Here is a 21,261-nt window from a genome sequence, read left to right as displayed (position 1 = left end):
TGTTCTAGAAGTGAAATATTAAAGACTTGTTCGAACCCCGTCCGTCTGAATTTAAGGGTCATGGCATGAAATCACTTAAATTAAAAAATTTTCTCTTATTTATGTAACGTACAAAATATGTACGATTTTGTTAGTTTGTGGCATGATTAATACATGGGTTGTGTGATCAAAGAGTAAATTAAATGAGTTCTGTTGCTTTGTGTAGGCCCCGCGGTTTCCGACTCAGTTCCGTTCCCCGCCAACAACTTCCTACCTTCCCCGCGGGGGAAAATAAGGAGCCTGGGCCGCACTTTTTTATAGATTGTTAATGTTTTTCAACTTTACAATAGGTATGCTGTACGGAATAGAATTAAGTATGATTTAAATGTGAGCAACAAAGACGCTGCAACGGCTTTATCCCAAGGAATAATTTAGAAGGGGGCGCCATATTAAGCTTGTGTAATGCTTTCCTTTGTACGTAGTTTTAATACGAATTTCATTAATTTTTCATCGAATCAAATAATATTAAATATCCAATAACAATAGTAATTACAGTTTATTTAATGTAATTGATTGCGAGAGCGAGAATTGAAGCTTAAGACAGAGACTATTTCGAAAGGCATTGTTTCTCATGCTGCATAAGCTCAAGGCGCCACTGGCCGCTTTTGCTGTGCAAGCTTAGCTCGTGACAGCAGTCCGCCATTACGAGACGAAAGTAGAAAGGTTATATAAGTGGTGTGAATTCTTGTTCTTGAAATGAAATGATAAGGTTTGTTGTTATATTTCGAGTTTGAAAAGCGAGAGAAGTGTATGGAAACAGACTGTTATATAATGTTTACATTCCGAAGCGTATATTTAATAATTGTGACCCTCCATGTAGTAAGGCGTCATGTCTGTCCAAACTTGCTTCTGTGTTGCATTACAAGTAAAACGAGACGGTGATTTAGATTGGCGTTTTTATGATAAAGTCAGTTGTAAATGAAGTAAAATTTAGACACACACACACCCGCATGTTTGATTGGTCATCGTTGTGGAGTTGGGGTGAACTAGGGTAAGATAATGCAGAAAGTTAGAACTTTGTTAAAAAAGATTGATCCTTGTATACTCAGTACAGAGAAAGGCATGTGAAAGTGATCATAAACGGCTTAAATTTTGGCTTGGGAGCGAATTTTCCATCCCTTCTTGCTGATAATAACGTGGTTGCCCCCCCCCCAAAGTGCTGTTTATTATTCACTTCAATGATTTTGCAGTTTCTGGTTACTGGGCCGAAATGTTCGTTAATGGGTTTCAAGTAGATCTGAATGCATTTAACTACAGTTTTTGCAGCGACTAATGAAAGTACATTTTTTTAGTTGGAAGTGAGTACTTCATTATGTATGGGACAGTTGTTAGAAAACGTTTTACTTTATATGATTTCAGTGATTTGTTTTCCACAGTTGAGAGAAATATAAATTCATTGACTTATGATGTTTTTTTTATCATTTAAAATAAATACTAGGTATCTTTGTGTATACAGACTTAAGAATTCTGTGATAGTAACAATAATTCTGTTGTTTCTTGCACAGGCAGTGGCCACGATGAGCTGCCAACCACCATGGAAGTTTGTCTTGTATTTGTTTGAACACGAGCTGCTGTGGAAACCTGATGAGGAACCAAGACCATAAATATACAGGTATGCCTATGTCTTCTGCATTTGGCCAGAGATCTGCAGTAATATATTTTGTTATTTACTTTCAAAAGAAATGTTTTAAATGCTCTTTGTTGCCCTTCAGTGTTTCCTGAGTGAGGACCCATTTTTATTTTAACTGCTCCCACATAAAATACATATGTCTTATTTCACTAAATCCAACAGATTTTTATTCCAGAAGCAATACTGTGCTCCAAGCCCCCAAAATAGAGTCACCGCTGTTCATTTCTGTAAAATTTTGCTGTACTATTGATGATTTTTTTTGTGGCATTATTGTTCTGTTGTTGAAGATTTATTATTTTAACCTGCGATATATGAGTACATACTTGTATTAAGTTAAAAGGACACAATTTATTTGTTTTTACATAAAATAGCTTTGGTTTACCAACATTTAATCTTTGTTGTTAAAAGAATTGTACAGAAAATACATTTCATTTCGAAGTCATTAGTACCTACTTTTGTAGTTGAATATAAATATATTTGTTTTTAATGAAAATAAGTCCTGTTTTGTAATATAACTTTGCAGATTTAAGTATGTACTGTTTTACCTAACACAGGATAAGACTCAAATTTATATGAAATACTAATGTTTCAAAATTTAAAGTTGCTGACTCGTATGAAATCATGACATACCATCCAGACTGCAGCACACACACAATTCTTGTCTCTCCTGTTGAAATCATTTGTTCCTACAATGTCCATTGTCATGCCTTTCACAGAAAAAGTGAAAGTGTCTTAGTTTAGGTGAATTCTTGAAGAAATAGTTCAGCAATCCACTACATGAAACTTTTGTTGTGGTATAGTATATTAACAAATCTGTGCAACCAATTAGGGTAAAGTTTTCCCTGTGCTTAATCAGTGAAGCTCCACACCCTGGAAACATTTTGGGGGAGTGGAGATGTGGCTCCACTACTCATAATATTGGTACTTGATGGAGGTTAGTGGTGCGCTTCATTCTCTTGCCGCTTTAACCCAATGGAAAGAGTTTTTAGCGCCCACAGGGTAGGAGGTTGAGTGGGCTCCAGAGCCAGTCTGGATTTTGTTGAGAAGAGATATCACGTGTCTCTGCCAGGAATCAGACCGCTGTTCCGTGGCCGTCCAGCCCGAAACTTGTCACTGTACCAACTGAGCTATCCTGGCTTCCTTTCCCACTGACATTAGTAGGAGACATTTAATGCAGCAATGAATTAGCCTTTCTACTCACAACTTTTAGCCTGTAGATGAATTTTATCAATTTGAAACGACGAACAGCCAGCCATATTTAAGTTATGTGTATCAAAGAACTTCCAGAAAGATAGGTGTATGCAGAAGATCATACATATAAACCTCATATGCTGATGTAATTGTAATAATAGAATTTGTGTGTGCTGCATGAGTTTAAATTTTTCTCTGTGTAAGTTTTTTTATTATTATTTTTCATTTTCTTTTCTAAGTATGCTGCTGAAGATGACAGTCTTCTGGAATGTGAACCCGTGTAGTTTTGTAGATAAAAATCAACTACCCCCATCTTTATTCTCCTACCCTGAAGACAGTGTAACAGGTTGCTCTGAAACTTTGGTACCCATGTACAAGACAGCATCTCGTCACATTACAGAAGACTCTAATCTTAATATTCATAGTTGGAAGACGCTTAAATCCTAAATTTTATTTTTAAAAGCCTGTTATTCCTTGGCTTATTCTATAGTGACTGGTCAAGGACATACTGGGGAGAATGATTTTTCTCATCTTAGATTTAAAAAAAGAAATGTAATTTCCAGGTGCACACATCTGATCACTCTTATGAAAAGAATCTCCATATATACATGTATAACATAAAAATAGCGAAATCCCTAGTGTACAGATTTATATCCATGTAATGCGTGTACTGTCCGTGTGTGAATATGGGTACAAAATCCCTAGTGTACAGATTTATATCCATGTAATGTGTGTACTGTCCGTGTGTGAATATGGGTACAAACACATCAGAAGTTTTTCTAAATTCTGTTATAAGGTACAGTGGCTTTTTAGTATCTTTTTTATGACAAATATCCAGAAATATCAGTCAGTTGCAGACTGACACGCCACTGTGGTTGTAATCACATATTTCGTATAGTTAAGTCAAATTATGCTATTTCTATGATGCATCGTTCTTAATTTATGACATACGAGTCACTTACGAATGATTATATGATAAGTAAATTTATGAAGAAGAATTTCAAAGAGAATCATTGAATTGTATACAAACAACTGATCTGTATTTGTGAGGTTTTAGGCTATGACAATGATGATTATAAATATGATGTGTAGTGTAGCAGATTCTTGTTGAAGTTTCAGAGGAAGGCAGCCATTTTCAAAACAGTGTAATTGTATATAAACCTGTTACCACAATTAGACTTGTACAGTAGTATCCTCCTCCAATTTGGAAAATTGAGCGTACAGATCCTCTACTTTATTATGTTCTCAGTAACTTTGCTGTAGTCACTGACTACATCAAAGACCATTTAAAGTTTTTGCTTCAACTGCAGAACCCATTTATATATATATTTTTTTTTTGTTCAACAACTGCTACTTCACTGAAAAACATTGTGGCTGGCCTTTACTAATGCCACACAAGCTATTTAAAAAAAGAGTATGGACTTACAAGTTTCTTTTTTTTTCCCTGGGGCAAAAGTAATATTAGAATATTCCTTCAAATGGCCAAAGAATTTTGGTTCCCTGTATTGGAACATAGCTGGTGCCGTATTTAAAATAATTATTTTTTGTGTTAATGGTTCTTATATTCTATTTTTTCTCTCAAACTCCTTGGGAGGTTGTGCAGATGCTTTGCTTCACCCCTTCCTCACTGGTGGCCATTTTGCTGGCAGTGAAAGTTTCAGCACTATGTTATTTATGTAGGTTTTGAATATGGAAGTAACGCTCGATAGAAGGGAGGAAGAACAAGTTAGGAAATGTACGCATAGCATAAAAGTTCTTCGCATTCACTCCCGATTAATTATCTCGAAACCCGAGAGACGCATGAAAGCTGTACATTGTGTACAAAATGTACACTGCGTTTTTCTGTACAAAAAATCTATGACAGATTTGCTACTATCATCTGTTGAGTTGAAGAAAGCAGTCTTCTGGGATTTGGCACCGTGTATATGTGGTGTTAACCGACGTTTCGGAGGAACGTATCGCCTCCATCTTCAGGGTAGAAGAAAAAATGTATAAGAAATCTGCAAGCAAAGAGACCGTGAGAACCGGTAAAAGCAGACACGGTCTCTTTGCTTGCAGATTTCTTATATATTTTTTCTTCTACCCTGAAGATGGAGGCGATACGTTCCTCCGAAACGTCGGTTAACACCACATATACACGGTGCCAAATCCCAGAAGACTGCTTTCTTCATAGTCACCGCCGTGAAAGCCTCAAATCTTACATCTGTTGGGTTACTTGAAATGCATGAAGAACGCATGTAGGGCATCATGTAATGTATCATTTATTATTAGATAATCCCATTTAACTCGTCCTGTTTGTCTCTCTGGGGGTACCAACTCGGGAACAGCCAGAACGATTTTCATTAACACTTATGTGGACAGGTTTTACTAACATTTATAGTATACCCATTCCAAGTTTGGTTAAAATATTGCCAAAACAGGGGACACTTAGCATCCAGAGCTACTTGCGCTTTTGCGCACATCTCGAGCTAATATAAAGCTAACCTTGTTAGTGAGGGCACATAGGATTGTGAGCCGTAGAGGCTGGCACATTCTCTAGGCAATCAGCTCACAGATGGCGGTAAGGCCGTAAGCCTTACGCGCCGGCCACTCTTTACCCCCAGGAAAATTCCTGATACCCATTTCTGTTAGAGGCTTAGTCGAGTCCAGGGACAAATTGCGGCTGGAAGTATTAGGTCTACTGAAAAAGAATCCAGAGAACTCGTCGGGAATCGAACCCGCGACCTTCCGGCTTCTAGCATATTGCCTCAGGCAGCTGAGCTGCCGCGTGCCCCAACATCCTGATCGTAATTTGCTGATATTTATTAGAGCACGAACTGTATAGAGGAGTGACAGAACTTATCCTCAGAACTGTTCCCGTAAGTTCCCTGATTTTTAGATTTTAGAGGTAAAAATACTGAGCCGAATTGCAGTCATTGTTTCGCTATGCGTACACATCCTAACTTGTTTTGATACTATTACAGTAGTATGGTATTAACACAAAATGTCCATAATGTGCCTTCCTCAGCCTACAATATTAAAAAGGCGCATCTCAAGTTAACAGTACGTATAGAGACAGTGACCGAGTATTGTCCCTCATGTTAGCTGCGGTGGTGATGAGACCTGGATATGTGATAACATGTACGAGTAGATACTGCCATGTCAGCAGCGTCAGCAGTCTGCCTTGCAGGGTTACGCGGTCGGTTGGCCGGGTAGCCGCTTGTTAGCATCGCGTTTCTTGCACCTGCAAGCAAGAAGCTTTGGTTGGTAGGAAAGTTCTCACGTATCATTCGTGCGAACAGGGGTGTAGTGCTAAAAATAACTTCTTGGGATGTCTGGTAGGCAGATTCGGGTTGAAGGAAATTGCCATATACGAGATCGTTCCTTGGCCGTACTGAGTGACATGTTTTAACTTGCAAACGGAAAATTGAAGGATAAAAACTGACAAAATATACGCACTTAGCAGGGGCTGACTCATTGGCCTATAACAGACGAGGCCTGAAATTAAGTTATATGTAAATTCTGAGATTGCTTGGTATTTGGGCCATGTACATTTTCAGTGTTATAAAGAAAGATCGTTTCGGCAGCTGTATCTGTTTCTGTCATCAGGTGAGTGGGTGGGAGACACCTGCTTTTTGGTCCCGTTAGATTGAGCTAATGATCAATCTTCAGTCACTGGGTGTTGCGTTACGTAGAGTACTGGACGATGGACAAGTACAAAAGCTGAGAAGTCCTGAGTGTTTATACACCGAAGTCAGAAAATTTCACAATATCTGTAGGATAATTCGTTGGTGCATGTATTCACTGCTTTTAAAGAAGGTGCCAGGAGAAAATATCCGACACTGAAACAGCACCAGGAAAGGATGCTGGCCAGCCCTTCGTTGTCCATCCATTAATCAGTCAAGCAATCAATCAATCAATCCAGTCCAATCCAATTTCAATCCATCCATCAATCAGCGGTTTCAGGCAGTGAAAATTGTCCTCAGCCAGTGGGAGGAAAGAATCTCCCACTGATGGAACCGGTTGTCGGTTGTTCATAGGTTGTTTCTACAGATCGGGGTTTGTCCAGTGATTGAGACTAGCTCTTTCTAAGGGGCCCAACTGAGTAGGTTTACCCTTCCCTATCCACCTGAAGATGGAGACAGATCCAGTCTCCGAAACGTCGTGGTTTTTTTGTCTTTTATACCGGACGATGGGTGAAGTCCAAAATAAGCCAAAAGAAGTACAGGTGGATAGCGTAGTCGGTATAGCGACTGGCTACGGGCTGGACGACCGGGGAGTCAGTGTTCGAGTCTCTGTAGAGTCAAGAATTTTCTCTTATCCACGTCGGCTAGACAGGCTCTGGAGCCCACCCAACCTCCTATCCGACAGGTACTGAGGGCGTGTTCCACGGGGTTACAGCGGCTGGGGCTTGAAGCTGACCGCTCACCTCCAGCTAGTGCTGAGATAAAAAAATATGTGAATCTGTACATCCACTCCCCCATACGCCTTTATGGGGTAATGCTTATTTAGTTAAGCATAGGGACGACTTTTACCTTTTACTTAATATTCCCACGCCACGTGACAGACCTGAGTTCCAACCCCTTCCGTCTGAGTTTAAGGTCCATGGCATGAAATATCTTGAATTAAAAAATCTCTAATTTATTTGACATACAAAAATTGCGTTTTTGCTAGTTTGTGGCATGATTGTGTGATCAAAGAGTAAATTAAATGAGTTCTGTTGCTTCGTGTAGGCCTCGCTGTTTCCGGCTTTAGTTCCATTCCCCGCCATCAACTGCGTAATAAATTGTAAAAATTTTGGTAGGTTTCCGCGGTCGCAAAGTAGTTCGCCTGTTGGATTGCTGTCAGTAAATGGTTGTGTTTGAGATGAGCAAATCCGTACAAATTCTGGAAGCTTCGGCTTGGCGCGAAGTAGTCCGCCTGGCGCATTGATACATGTGGAGAGTTCTGTTCATCCTTCTGATGAGCAAGACCAGACACCGCCATATTTTAATTAGTTGAAGACGCAATATTAGACAATCCATGTCTTTGTGATAATATAAGGAGGCTGGACGGCACTTTTTGATATACTGTTAGTGTTTTTCAGCTTTACAATAGGTATGTTTTACGGAATAGAATTAAGTATGATTTAAATGTGAAAAATAAAGACGCTGCAACGGCTTTAAGACAAGGAATATTTTAGAAGGCGACGCCATATTAAGCTTGTTTACTACTTTCCTTTGTACGTAGTTTTAATTACGAATTTCATTAATTCTTTATGGAATCAAATAATATTAAATAACAAATGATAATAGTAATTGAAATTTATTTAATACGATTAATTACGATAGTGAGAGTTGAAGCTTAAGACAAAGAGATTATTTCGAAAGGCACAGTTTTTCACGCTGCATGAGCTGAAAGAACCACTGGCCACATTTGCTGTGCAAGCGTAGGTCGGGCAGAAGTCCGCCATTACGAGACGAAAGTAGAAAGTTTACGTAAGTGGTGTGAATTCTTGTTCTTGAAGTGAAGTGATAAGTTTTGTTGTTATATTTCGAGTTTAAAAATTCCTGAAATTGTATAGCAACACAGGCTGCTGTATAATATTTACGTTCCGAAATGTAAATTTTATAACTGACCCCGCACATAGGCGTCATGTGTGTCCAAACTTGCCTTTGCATTGCAAGTAAGTAAAACTAGAAGACTGTGAAGTTGACTGGCATTTTGTTGTTGTTGCAGCAATGTCACTTGGTAGATTAAGTAACATTTACGTGAAAGTACAAGAGGACATGAAGGACGTAGGGCAAGTGCCGGAAAGGTTCACCCCTTATGCATTCATTCAACATTTACGCCCCAACCACATCATAGCATGATCAGCGATGTGATGTTGTTTGAACTATGGTATGTAAATGTGCTAAATACCGAAAGTTAGAAACGTGTACGTGAAAAAATATAGGTTCTTGTATTGTCAGTAGAAAAGAAGGTGTATGAAAGTGTTTATAAGTGGCTTCATTTTGGGTTTGTGTGAGAATTTCCCATCACGTTTTGCCGAAATCAGCGTGGTGCCAGCCCAGTGCTAGTGGCAGAGTTGAATGCATTTAACAGCCGTACTTCCAGTGAAGAATGAAAATAAAAGTATCTTATGTATAGGACAGTTAGAAAAAAATTGTATTTTATAAGATTTCAGTGTTTTTTTCATATCAAAGAACTTAAATGTGTTAATTGATGCTTTTAATTTAAAAAATAGTAAGTAGGTGTGTGTATAGAGACTTAAGAATCATATGGTAGTAGCAGTATTGTTTCTTGCACAGACAGTCGCTATGGTGAGCTGAGAGACACCGTGGATGTTTGTCTTATGAGCTGATGATGAAGTTCGATGAAGAACCGAGACCATAGGAGTAAATGTCCAGGTATGACTATGTCTTCTGCAGTTGGGCAGAGGTATTCAAAAATACATTCTTGTATTTACTTTCAAGAGAACTTGCTTTTAATCCTGTTGCAGTTCAATAATTTGTTAGAGGAACCCCATTTATGTTTCAACTGCTCCAATACAAGACATTTGTCTTATTTCACCAAATTTAACAATTTATTATTCCAAAATTATAATGTGCTCCAGGCTACCCAAATTACAGCCATTGTGCTACTTGTTAGTGTAAAAATTTGCCCCTGTTCTGCCAGAATAACCATTTTTTGTTGGGTTATTATTTTATTGTGAAGACTTATTTTTAATATAAGTACAAAATTTTAACTTCAAGGGATATTAGTCTGTTCATTTGTATAGAAGGGAAATTACATTTCTTTTTATTGTCTAAATACTATACTCGTACAGTCTTAGGAATGGCAATATGCATGCATAGAAATATTGAATATCTTAGATATTTTTACTCTTTCATATTTCCACAGGTAATAGAAAATTTGTGCTTGAACTCATGGCCCCAGCTTTTATCTTGCTTACATATTCCACAGCACGTAACATTTTTATATTGTGGAAGGAATAATGTGCTCCCAGTTCCCATAATCAGAGCCACAGTGCTACCCACCACATCTGTTGCATTTGGATTGTACTTCAGTTGTGATGTATTTGTTAGTTTTGACTTTTAGATGTACACATTTTTAACTTTAAAGGATGTGAATCTATTCATTTGTGGAGAAAGTAGATTTGGGACAAGCGTATTAAGTGAAAAGAATATAATTAATTTTCTTTCATAAGATAGGTCCAATTTCTCAAAATTTAATTTCGATATTGAAAGAATATAAATATATTTATCTGTACAGAAAATACATTTCTCCATATTTTACTACTAAAGCATGCGTAAACACTTCTGTAATTAAAAGAGGAATATAAATATGTTCATTTTTAATGAGATTACATTTTGCTTTTTGAAATTTTGTCATTGGAAGATTTAAGTATATCTCATTTTACATAACAGAGAAATAGTCAATGAATTTTATAAGAAACATTAATATTTTAGAATTGAAACATGGTGATTTGTTTGGTATCATGTCAAAATGAAATTGCAGCGTGCGTACGCACGCACATACACATACTCAGTTCTTGCTTCTCTCTCTCTATATATTTCTTCCTACGATGTCCACCGTCCTGCCTTTCACAGAAAAAGTAAAGGTGTCTTAATTTAGGTGAATTCTTGAAGAAATAGTTCAGCAATCCACTTCATGAAACTTTTGTTGTGGTACAGCATATTAACAAATCTGTGCATTCAATTAGGGTAAAGCTTTCCCCATGCTTAATCAGTGACACTCCACAGCTTGAAAATATATTGGGGGAGTGGAGATATAGCTACAGTATTCATAATATTGGTACTTGATGGAGGTTAGTGGGAGCTTCATTATCTTGCCACTTTAACCCCATGGAAAGAGTTTTCAGCGCCCGTGGGGTAGAAGGTTGAGTGGGCTCCATAGCCAGTGTGTATTTTGTTGAGAAGTGATATATCTTGCCACTGCCAGGAAGCAAACCCCTGTTCCATGGCCATCCAGTCCAAAGGCATTCACTGTATTGACTGAGCTATCTTGGCTTCTCTTCCCTTCCCTTCCCTTCCCACCTACATTTGTAGGAGATATTTAATGCAGCATTGAATTAGCCTTTCTACTCAACTTGTAGCCTGTTGATGGATTTATTAATTTTAAATGATGAACAGTCATATTTAACTTATGTGCATGAAGGAACTTCCAGAAAGGTAAGTGTATACAGGAGATCATGCATTTAAACCTCTTTTTACCTGGGTGATTTATAATAATACAATTTGTGTGTGCTGCATGAGTTTGTCTCTGTAAGTTCCTTTTCGTTTTTGAGTGTGCTGCTATATAAGTCTTGTGTGAAATGATGCCTTGTAGTTTGGCAGGCAAGAACGGACATTCAAAATTAACCAGCTGGTCGCTTTGTTGATCCTGCTTCCCTGAAGATGAAGGTAGCAGGTTCTTCTGAAACATTAGAACTTATATACCAGACAACTTGGTGTCACATTCCAGAAGACTCTAAATCTTAATATATTTTACTTATTTTGAGGTATATTCAAGGAATATACATGTCATTTTTGAGAGAGAAACAAGCCTGTCACCTGCCCATTATATTTAACATAAAAATAATTACATTTTCATATCGATGAGCCAGGATAGCGTAGTCGGTATAGCGACTGACTACGTGTTGGACGACCCGGGAGTCAATGTTCGAGTCCCAGTAGGGTCAAGAATTTTCTCTTCTCCACGTCGTCCAGACCGGCTCTGGAGTCCACCCAACCTCCTATCCAACAGGTATCGAGGGCTTGTTCCACGGGGTTAAAGCGGCTGGGGCGTGAAGCTGACCGCTGACCTCCAGCTAGTGCTGAGCCCAAAATATGTGAATCTGTACCTGCACTCCTCCATACGCCTTCATGGCGTAATTCGTATTTGGTTAAGCACAGGAACGAATTTTACCTTTTTCTTAATGTCCCTACGCAAAGTGACAGACCTGAATAATTATCCCGAGTTCGAACCGCATGTGTTTGAATTTAAGGGTAATGGCATGAAATCACTTAAATTGAAAGAAATCGCATATTTATTTGATATACAAAAATTACGATTTTGCTAGTTTCTTTCAGGATTAATACTGGGTTATGTGATCGAAGAGTAAATTAAATGACTTTAGTTGCATCATGTAGGCCCCTCTACTTACGGCGTAGTTCCGTTGCCCGCCATAAATTTCGTAATAACGTGTGCAAATTTTGGTATTTTTCCGCGGGCGAAAATTAGTTCGCCTGGTGTATTATCAATGGAGGGTTGTGTTTGTTAGAGTTGAGCCAATCCATACAAATTCTGGAAACTTCCGTCTGGCGCCAAGTTTCCCGCCTGGCGCATTGATACATGTGGAGAGTTGTGTTCGTTCTTCTGATGAGCAAGACCAGACACCGCCATATTTTAATTAGCTGAAGACGCAATATTAATCAATCCAATTCTTTGTGATAATATAAGGAGGTTGGACGGCACTTTTTGATATACTGTTAGTGTTTTTCAACTTTACAATAGGTATGTTGTACGGAATAGAATTAAGTATTATTTATAAATATCAGCAAGAAAGACACTGCAACGGCATTCCTTCAAGTTATATTTTGCAAGGCTGCGCCATTTTAACCTTTTGTAGTACTTCTCTTTGTACGTAGTTTAATTAAGGAATTTAATGTTTATTGGATCAAGCAATATTTTATATGCAATAATAATTATGTTTCTCGAACGTAATTAGGCGTATGGATGTTAAAGCTCAATAACTACAGATTATTTCCAAAGTAGAGTTTTGCACGTTACGTAAGTTCAAGACATCACTGCCCATGTTGGGTCTATAAGCGTAGCAAGGTACAGCAGTCCGCCATTACGAGACGAAGCTGGAAAGGTTACATAAGATAAATGAATTCTTGTTTTTGATGTAAAATTTTAAGACTTGAAATATTTTTAATTGAAAAGGGAGGGAAGTGAGTGAAAACCTAGTTGTATATAAATATGTTTTCGAAATGTGTATTTAGTAGTAATGTTCATCCTCATGGTAAGGCGTTACGTGTGGGAACATTTTGGTGGATGGTCTTGCATTGAAAGTAAATACAAACTAGACAGTGATCTTGACTGGTGTTCATGCATTGTGTGCAAAGTAACACGTCATGAATGTGTAAAGAAAGTGATAATTTTATATTAAGGAAAAGGTGTGTGAAAGTGTTCTGAAACGGCGTAATCTTGGGTAGATTTACAATATTTTTTATCTTCCACAAGACAAGTGTGATTCCTCCACCTGTAAGCCGTTTGTTCAACGAATTTTCGGTTTCGACTTGTAAGTTTTAATTTACAATGCTAGTTCATGGTTTTCATGTAAATCTGATTATTTTACATCGCTAAAGAAAATTGTTTTAGTTGCAAGTGATTATTGCATTACAGAGCAGTTAGGGATAGTTTCTGTCTACATTTGTAAGAATTAAATGCTTTTCCCACAGTTAGATAGTTACAGTGCTGAGCCCTTCTTGAGAAGCCATATCTGCAGCAACTCGAGAATTTCCCAGAATTTTATGGAACATGAAGATTCGTTACCGTGTTCACAAGAGCCCTCCACTGGTCCCTATCTTGAGCCAGATTAGTCAAATCTATACCATCCCATCCTATCTCTCAAGAATAAAAATATATTTACTTATGATTCCATTCTTTAATTTTAAATAATACCGAACAGTTGTGTATGCAAATTTTGGAATTATATGGTAATAGCAGTGGACCTTGTGATTCCACAGAGACAAGAACAGCTGCCACAGACCATGGGAGTTTTCTGTGTGGATATGAGAGGATGACGAGGGAATGTGATCAAGAGCTGAGACCATGAGATATACAGGTAGGTCATCTTATGCAGTTGGGCGAAGGTATCTGCAGTGGTACAATTTGTTGTTACCTACTTGAAACAGATATTTCCTAGGTGATAGTGTTTAATATTGCCTTCATGATGAAGACATGCCTGTTTAAACTCATGTCATAAACAAAATTTATGTTTCATTTCTGTATTTCAATAAATTAGTTCTAATGAAGATCCCCCATTTTCCTTAATCATATCCACAGGCCCCACATCATACTAGCCCATTTTGCTGCATTTGTCTACAAAGTTTTTTTGTTCATGAATTACAGTTCTTTTTGGATACACGTTCCGTGCAATTTAATGTACGGATATTTGTATTTATTTGCACTAAAGTTGTCAACTTGTAAGACTTACAAGTATATATTCTCTAAGTTGAGTATAAATGTATTCATTCCTACAGGAAATGCATGTCATTTCTCCAGATTTTGCATTAAGAATTTTTTATGTATATGGAATATAAATGTGTTAATTTTTAGTGAAAGTAAATGTTTCATTTTTTTTATTTTAACTTCATTGATTCAGGTAGCTGATATTTTACACCGCAGAGTGTAAGTCTGTCTATTCTGACAGAAATATTGTTTCAAAATTTGGACAAGTTGACTCCTAGATTGCAGCACTCTCACATAGTTCTTGCCTGTCCTGATATCCTATGTTCCTACAATGTCCATTGTTATACTTTTCACAGAAACCTGGAAGGTGTTCACTCAGATGCTGTGCTGGGATGTCAGAAGACTGCTGTAGTTCCAGTTGCAGGTAAGGATTAAAGGTTATCTGCATCATCCACAGTTATGCACAACAATTTTCAGATGCAAAATATGCAGCTGTACCTGTATCTGATGTAACGAGGCAGAGTGGGGTAGATATCGTAGGAGTTTTCTAATTTTGAATCCTGGAGCCCACCTAAATTGTTACATCGTGGCACCCCTATTACAAAGAGCTATCAGTCAATGTCTTTTTATTGTGAGATTAATATGAAGCAAATACTCTATAGGTAAATTGCAAGAGACATTAGATAATCCATTAGGAAGTACAAGTAGTAACCACTGTGTTGTAAAGAGTTTAACATACATTCTGTGACATAATGCAGTTAATTTTTGAAGTAAGAAAGTGAGCCCTCTAATTCCATTAGAGAGTTGTCATGGCACAGTAAAATTGTGATTGCCTACAGGGAACAACAATATATGTTTAAGGCAGTAGTGAAATAGTCCTTTTTACTCATTTAACAAGAAATTAACCATATATATAGCGTGTTACACTGAGTGCCATGGGATGCATGTATTTCAGTCTTTATCTATGTAAAATCCTTAGACTATTTTGCTATATTCTGAGGCAAGGTAAAGTGGTCTTTAGTCTCCGCATTTTTGCAACATCCTGACAGAGCAGTCACTTAATGTCTTACTGACACATGTACACCCCCCCTCCCCACAGTAATAATCACAGGTTTTGTATGGTAAATGAAGTTAACCACTTGTATGGATATGTACATGAGTTTTGAATGTAATGTGAAAAGTAAAGCTATCCCCGTAACAGACCGTGAAGGCCCATAGGGTTGAGATGAGGGTCCCACATTTTCCAGACAGTTGGCTCAAAGATGGTGGTAAGGCTGTCAGCCTTATGTGCCAGCTGCTGCTTTACTCCCCAGGAAGATTGTTTAATTAATTCCTGGTACTCATTTCTGTTAGAGGCCGTAGTGCAGCTGGATTAGGTCAATTGAAAAAAAATTCCAGTGACCACCTGGCTTGTAGCATAGTGCCTCAACCAACTATGCTATCACTCAAAATCTAAATATAGAAGAAAAATTATAAGCAGAATATCTAAATTGTATGTAAACCTATTACTGGATTTGTGAGTTTGAGGCCCTAACAAGAGTGACTAAAGACTATGCGTAATGTAGCATGTGTTTATCTGCATTTTGGAAGAGGACTGCAATCTTGAAAATAATTTTATATCTAGCTACTGCCATATTACTCAGTGCTCTGCTCCAGGTTGTGTAACAATATATAAACTTTATTACTGTATAGAAATCCCTTTCAACAAACCGACCTGATTTCAAGATCACACAAGTGACTAGGTGATGCCATTGAGGGAAGTTAACACCCACCAGTATTTAAGATAGAAGGATTTTATTTTAGTTTTGATGTATATATTTTATTATTTCATTCTGTCTTAAAAATAAAACAGATGAATGCCAGGTCCCACCCTTCCTCCCATACCTCATGCTGGTGCCTATATCAAGATTTTATTTTAATTTTATTTTTTGATGTAAGTATTTTGTTTCATTGTGTCTCAATAAAGCAGATGAATGCCAGGTACCCCCCCTTCCTCCCATCCCTGATGCTAGTGCCCATATCAAGATTTTATTTTAATTCAGTTTTTGATTTAAATGTTTTACAATTTCATTCTGTCTTAAAAATAAAACAGATGAATGCCAGGTCCCACCCTTCCTCCCATACCTCATGCTGGTGCCTATATCAAGATTTTATTTTAGTTTTTGATGTAAATATTTTACGATTTCATTCTGTCTTAAAAATAAAACAGATGAATGCCAGGTCCCACCCTTCCTCCCATACCTCATGCTGGTGCCTATATCAAGATTTTATTTTAGTTTTTGATGTAAATATTTTACGATTTCATTCTGTCTTAAAAATAAAACAGATGAATGCCAGGTCCCACCCTTCCTCCCATACCTCATGCTGGTGCCTATATCAAGATTTTATTTTAGTTTTTGATGTAAATATTTTACGATTTCATTCTGTCTTAAAAATAAAACAGATGAATGCCAGGTCCCACCCTTCCTCCCATACCTCATGCTGGTGCCTATATCAAGATTTTATTTTAGTTTTTGATGTAAATATTTTACGATTTCATTCTGTCTTAAAAATAAAACAGATGAATGCCAGGTCCCACCCTTCCTCCCATACCTCATGCTGGTGCCTATATCAAGATTTTATTTTAATTTTATTTTTTGATGTAAGTATTTTGTTTCATTGTGTCTCAATAAAGCAGATGAATGCCAGGTACCCCCCCTTCCTCCCATCCCTGATGCTAGTGCCCATATCAAGATTTTATTTTAGTTTTTGATGTAAATATTTTACGATTTCATTCTGTCTTAAAAATAAAACAGATGAATGCCAGGTCCCCCCACCTTCCTCCTATCCCTCATGTTTGTGCCCATATCAAGATTTTATTTTAGTTTTTGATGTAAATATTTTACGATTTCATTCTGTCTTAAAAATAAAACAGATGAATGCCAGGTCCCCCCACCTTCCTCCTATCCCTCATGTTTGTGCCCATATCAAGATTTTATTTTAGTTTTTGATGTAAATATTTTACGATTTCATTCTGTCTTAAAAATAAAACAGATGAATTGCAGGTTCCCCCTTCCTCCTATCCCTCATGCTTGTGCCCATATCAAGATTTTATTTTATTTTTAGTTTTTGATGTATATATTTTATTATTTCATTATGTCTTAAAAATAAAAGAGATGAATTCCAGGTTCCCCCTTCCTCCCATCCCTCATGCTGGTGCCCATATGAAGATTTTATTTTAATTTTGATGTAAATGTTTTACAATTTCATTCTGTCTTAGAAATAAAACAGATGAATGCCATGTCCCCCCCCTTTCCTCCCATTCCTCATGCTGGTGCCCATATCAAGATTTTATTTTAAATTTAGTTTTGATGTAAATATTTTACAATTTCATTCTGTCTTAAAAATAAAACAGATGAATTGCAGGTTCCCCCTTTCTTCCTATCCCTCATGCTTGTGCCCACAGTATGTTTTGTCACTTCATAGAATTTTCTCCTGCATACCTGCAAGCCAGAGACTTCCCTGCAATATTTATCACTGACAGGTTGTACAGGAACGCTGTTCATTCATAAGATTGTAGTGTTTTGTAATGGAACCAAAGGAGTCTTGTTCAGTGTCTTCAGACTTTCAGGAAGATCATGATAGCCTTCATGTATGAGGAATGTGATAGTCCCAAATGTCTTAGTCCAAGACTCTGTATGTGAACAAAGCTGGGGTACCACATATGTAAATATGTGAAAAATGTGAATCAGGAATTGAAATACAGATGAAGGGTAATTTGTCTGTATGATAACTTCTACATTTCATACTAAATATTGTCAACTTTATCTTACTCTTAAATAATTAAATCAGTTACTGCATTTAGTTGATGTAATTGTTTCTTGGCCACTCAGTAAGTGGTGATGTGACAACCTGGCCCTGCTACCTATTGAGAGCCAGATCAATACATACCTTTCAGATCCTATTTTTTTATTAAGAGTCATTTTATCTTCCAGTCCACATTCAGATCTACAGAAATGGGCTATATGTGAAGTCCATGCCAGCCTTTGACCTTTGTAATATAATGGCAAGTGGAAGTTATGGAGCAGTTTGTTGAGAAATTTTCTTTTTTCCAGACTGCAGAAAATTGTAGGCCGAAATGTACTTCACGATGCCATTTTCGGACACCCCTAAACTTTGGAATTAAATTGGCAAATCGTGTGTTATACATGCATTCAAAGATTCCTCCAACTGATTCCTAACATGTAAAAGGTAGTCTTTATTAATTAAGGGGGCGTTAACATAATCTTTAAAAAAAAAATTGAAATTTTTGTGTTTAACTATAGTTCAAAGAATCGCCCTTTAATTTTTTTTTTGCAAAATTCCAAATTTTACCTATCCCCCATGCATTTAAAGTTCACCTTACCAGGAATTTAAATGCCTGCTTGAGGGAGCTTTTGCGTTTTCCCAGAAACTTCATTTTTACCGATATAATTTACCTTTTCTCAGAAACTAATCAACCTATTGACTTGAAATTTTTTGTGGTTCATTGTCATGTATGCAAGAAGAATCTGAATGATTTAGAAATTTAATTTTGAGAAAAAACATTAAAAAAAAACAAACTTAAATTAGATATTTATATAATTTGTTTAAAAATCTTAAAATTTGGAATAAGGAAAGATGCAATTTACTAAATGATTAACCTTTTAAGTACAATTTATTTTTCTAAATGTAAGAAAAGTTTCAGTTGTTGATACTTGGTAGTTAATGAGAAAATGTACATTGTTCACTGTAATATGTTAAATTACTTATAACAATTGCAGAAGATAATTTTGGATATGGTATATCAAAAGATTAGACATAATTGAATAAACTTGCAAATTTTTGTGAAGATAGCATGAAAACCTGATTTATGAGGCAAACTTTAGATTTTTATAACATTGAAGGTTAATGTTCCCGTAAGCAGTGCGGCTGGTAGCCATATGGTGAAGTGCATGTTCACATCCACATTTTTTGACCCCAGCACAAGCTGTAGGTAAGTGGCCAGCACGCCCCCGACACCTCCCCACTCTACATTACATTGTATATGAGGTTAATTGAACAGCCGGCCTGGACGACTGGAAGAAAAACCCTATCGAACCCGTAGTCTGTCTATACAGACTACGCTATCCTGTCTCATCATGTATTACCACGTTAAAAAAAATTTTCAAAGTTAAAATTCGTGAAAATGAGATTCTGAATAAGTTGAATGTGGGTACGATAATATTAAAACGACAGATCTGGATGAGTAAACTGAGTGGAAACTCCAGCCGTCCGAATTTAGGAATAATAACTTTATTTCATTTATTTTAAACAACATACCTGAATACCTGATTTGTAGCCTGATTGCATGTTGGTGACATCACAGGAAACTCGCTTTCATGTTTCGTGGAGACTGCTGTTTCCTACTTCAGGGCTACCAATGTGTGGTGTGAGAGACCTCTGTTACAGATCAAGAGCCATTCACGCGATCTTTCAGTCTGCTGATTACGGAATACGAAACAATTTAAGGTTTCCTGATGATTTAGGATGCTTGGGGGTGGGGGGTCGGCAAAATCGTTTGGTAATATTTTCCACCATTACAATCTGTAGGTATGCTGTTACGACTACAATTAAGATTGATTTCAGTGTGACCAACAAAGACGGTGCAACTGCGATAATCCAACAAGAATTCCAGGCCACGTCGCTTAAGGCGTACTTTTCAGTGTCGCGGTTACGCATTTTGCTTAACAGTAATTTTGATGGAAATGTATATTCAGTATAATAATGAAATCCCTGTACTTAACTAATAAGAACTACGTCAAGAAGGTGTATGGGGGAGTGGATGTATACATCCTCATTTTCGTGACCTCTGAATTAATTGGAGGTGAGTGGTAAGCTTCACGACCCAGCAGCTTAATCCCCGGTACCCATTGGATTTCTTTTATTTTTATTGCTAGTGGGGCGGGACTAAGTCCCTTGTACTGCGGCCAATTCTGGCTTAATGTACCAGGCCCAGATGATAGGTGAGGGTGATTGTGGAGCAATTGATGGAATGAGGATTGGAAGGGGAAACCGAAGTATTCGGAGAAAACCTGCCCCAGCACCACTTTGTCCACCACAAATCCCACTTGACCAGACCCGGGATCGAATTCGGGTCGCCGCGGTGGAAGCGCGCGACTAACCGCTTGAACTATGACGCGGCCCTACCCATTGGATACGTTGGGTGGGTCCCAAAGCCGATGTGGACGACGTGGAGAAGAGAAAATTCTTGACTGTGTTGGGACTCAAACTACGACACATCGGTCGTCCAGCCCATAGCAAGTCCCTATCCTGGCTCAATAATTATTATTGTTTCCGGAATGTGATTACGCATCACAGTTAGGCTTCGCAACAAATTATTTAATAGCCTCGTGCGCATGGCAGCACTGCCGTAAAATGAGACAGCAGTCCGACATTACGAGACAAGGCTTGCAACTTACGCAACAGATACGAAATCTTGCTATCCAAGTTAAACGTCAGTATTTTTTAAAAAATAATTAGTATATGAGATGTGAAGGAGATATATGTACCTTGATTATCTCGTAGTTTTTATGTTCTAAAATGCATATATATATATATATAAGGGAGGGTTGTTGGCAAGCTGTTGGTCATATTACGCGCGTCAGTTTTGAAATTGAATACATGCCACTTTAATTGGAGTATGGCAAATGAACCGGTTTGTTTTCATAAACTGTATTGCATGGTAGTGGCGATCACAGTGGCCGCGTGGTCTAACACATGAAGTGTCTTCGCTCGATCGAACGCTGGGATCGCGGTTTTGAATTCCACGTAGGGCATGTATGCATTTATTGTTTGTGTGCCGTGTGTAGGTAACGGCCTTGCGAAAAGCTAATCACTCGTCCAAGTATTCCTTATCGTTTGTGTAAAAAAATATTACGAAAACAAAGAAGAAGCCTGGGCCCAACAAAGGGCTGTAGAAGGCCGCGCCATAGCTCAAGTGGTTAGTCGCTGGCTTCCCACCGCGGCGGCTCAGTTTCGATCCCGGGTCTGGTCAAGCGGGATTTGTGGTGGACAAAGTGGCGCTGGGGCGGGTTTTCTCCGAGTACTTCGGTTTCCCCCGTCAATCTTCATTCCACGAAATTCTCCATCATAATCACCCAGGGCAGGCTACAATAGGCCAATCAGTGGCCGCTGTGCCGAGTGGGACCCAGTTGGACTCCAACTCCCCACTAAGCGGGGGGAGGAAAAAAACACACACAAAA

At 37.8% G+C, this 21,261-nt stretch overlaps 2 long non-coding RNA genes across 5 annotated transcripts; one reads left to right on the top strand and one right to left on the bottom strand.

Moving 5' to 3' along the window:
- The first annotated feature begins 494 nt into the window (after positions 1 to 494).
- Positions 495 to 16,117, top strand: LOC111862120. Of its 4 annotated transcripts, none has more exons than XR_004512765.1 (6): positions 495 to 904; positions 1,545 to 1,651; positions 9,130 to 9,228; positions 13,576 to 13,673; positions 14,377 to 14,444; positions 15,713 to 16,117. It is a non-coding gene; the product is annotated as an uncharacterized LOC111862120 (long non-coding RNA). The 4 variants fall into 4 exon arrangements; XR_002842372.2 differs by lacking the exons at positions 495 to 904; positions 1,545 to 1,651 and adding exons at positions 7,832 to 7,936; positions 8,558 to 8,719; XR_002842371.2 differs by lacking the exons at positions 495 to 904; positions 1,545 to 1,651 and adding an exon at positions 7,832 to 7,936.
- On the bottom strand, positions 13,946 to 19,488 carry LOC117282133. Its single transcript, XR_004512766.1, has 2 exons — positions 19,348 to 19,488; positions 13,946 to 14,615 (listed from the first exon to the last, which is right to left on the bottom strand). It is a non-coding gene; the product is annotated as an uncharacterized LOC117282133 (long non-coding RNA).
- Between the last annotated feature and the right edge of the window lie 1,773 nt (positions 19,489 to 21,261).

Source organism: Cryptotermes secundus, unplaced genomic scaffold, assembly GCF_002891405.2.
Source record: "Cryptotermes secundus unplaced genomic scaffold, Csec_1.0 scaffold645, whole genome shotgun sequence".
Classification (NCBI taxonomy): Eukaryota; Metazoa; Arthropoda; class Insecta; order Blattodea; family Kalotermitidae; genus Cryptotermes; species Cryptotermes secundus.
Note: the sequence above shows the minus strand (reverse complement) of the source record. Positions and strands in the feature narration are given on the sequence as shown.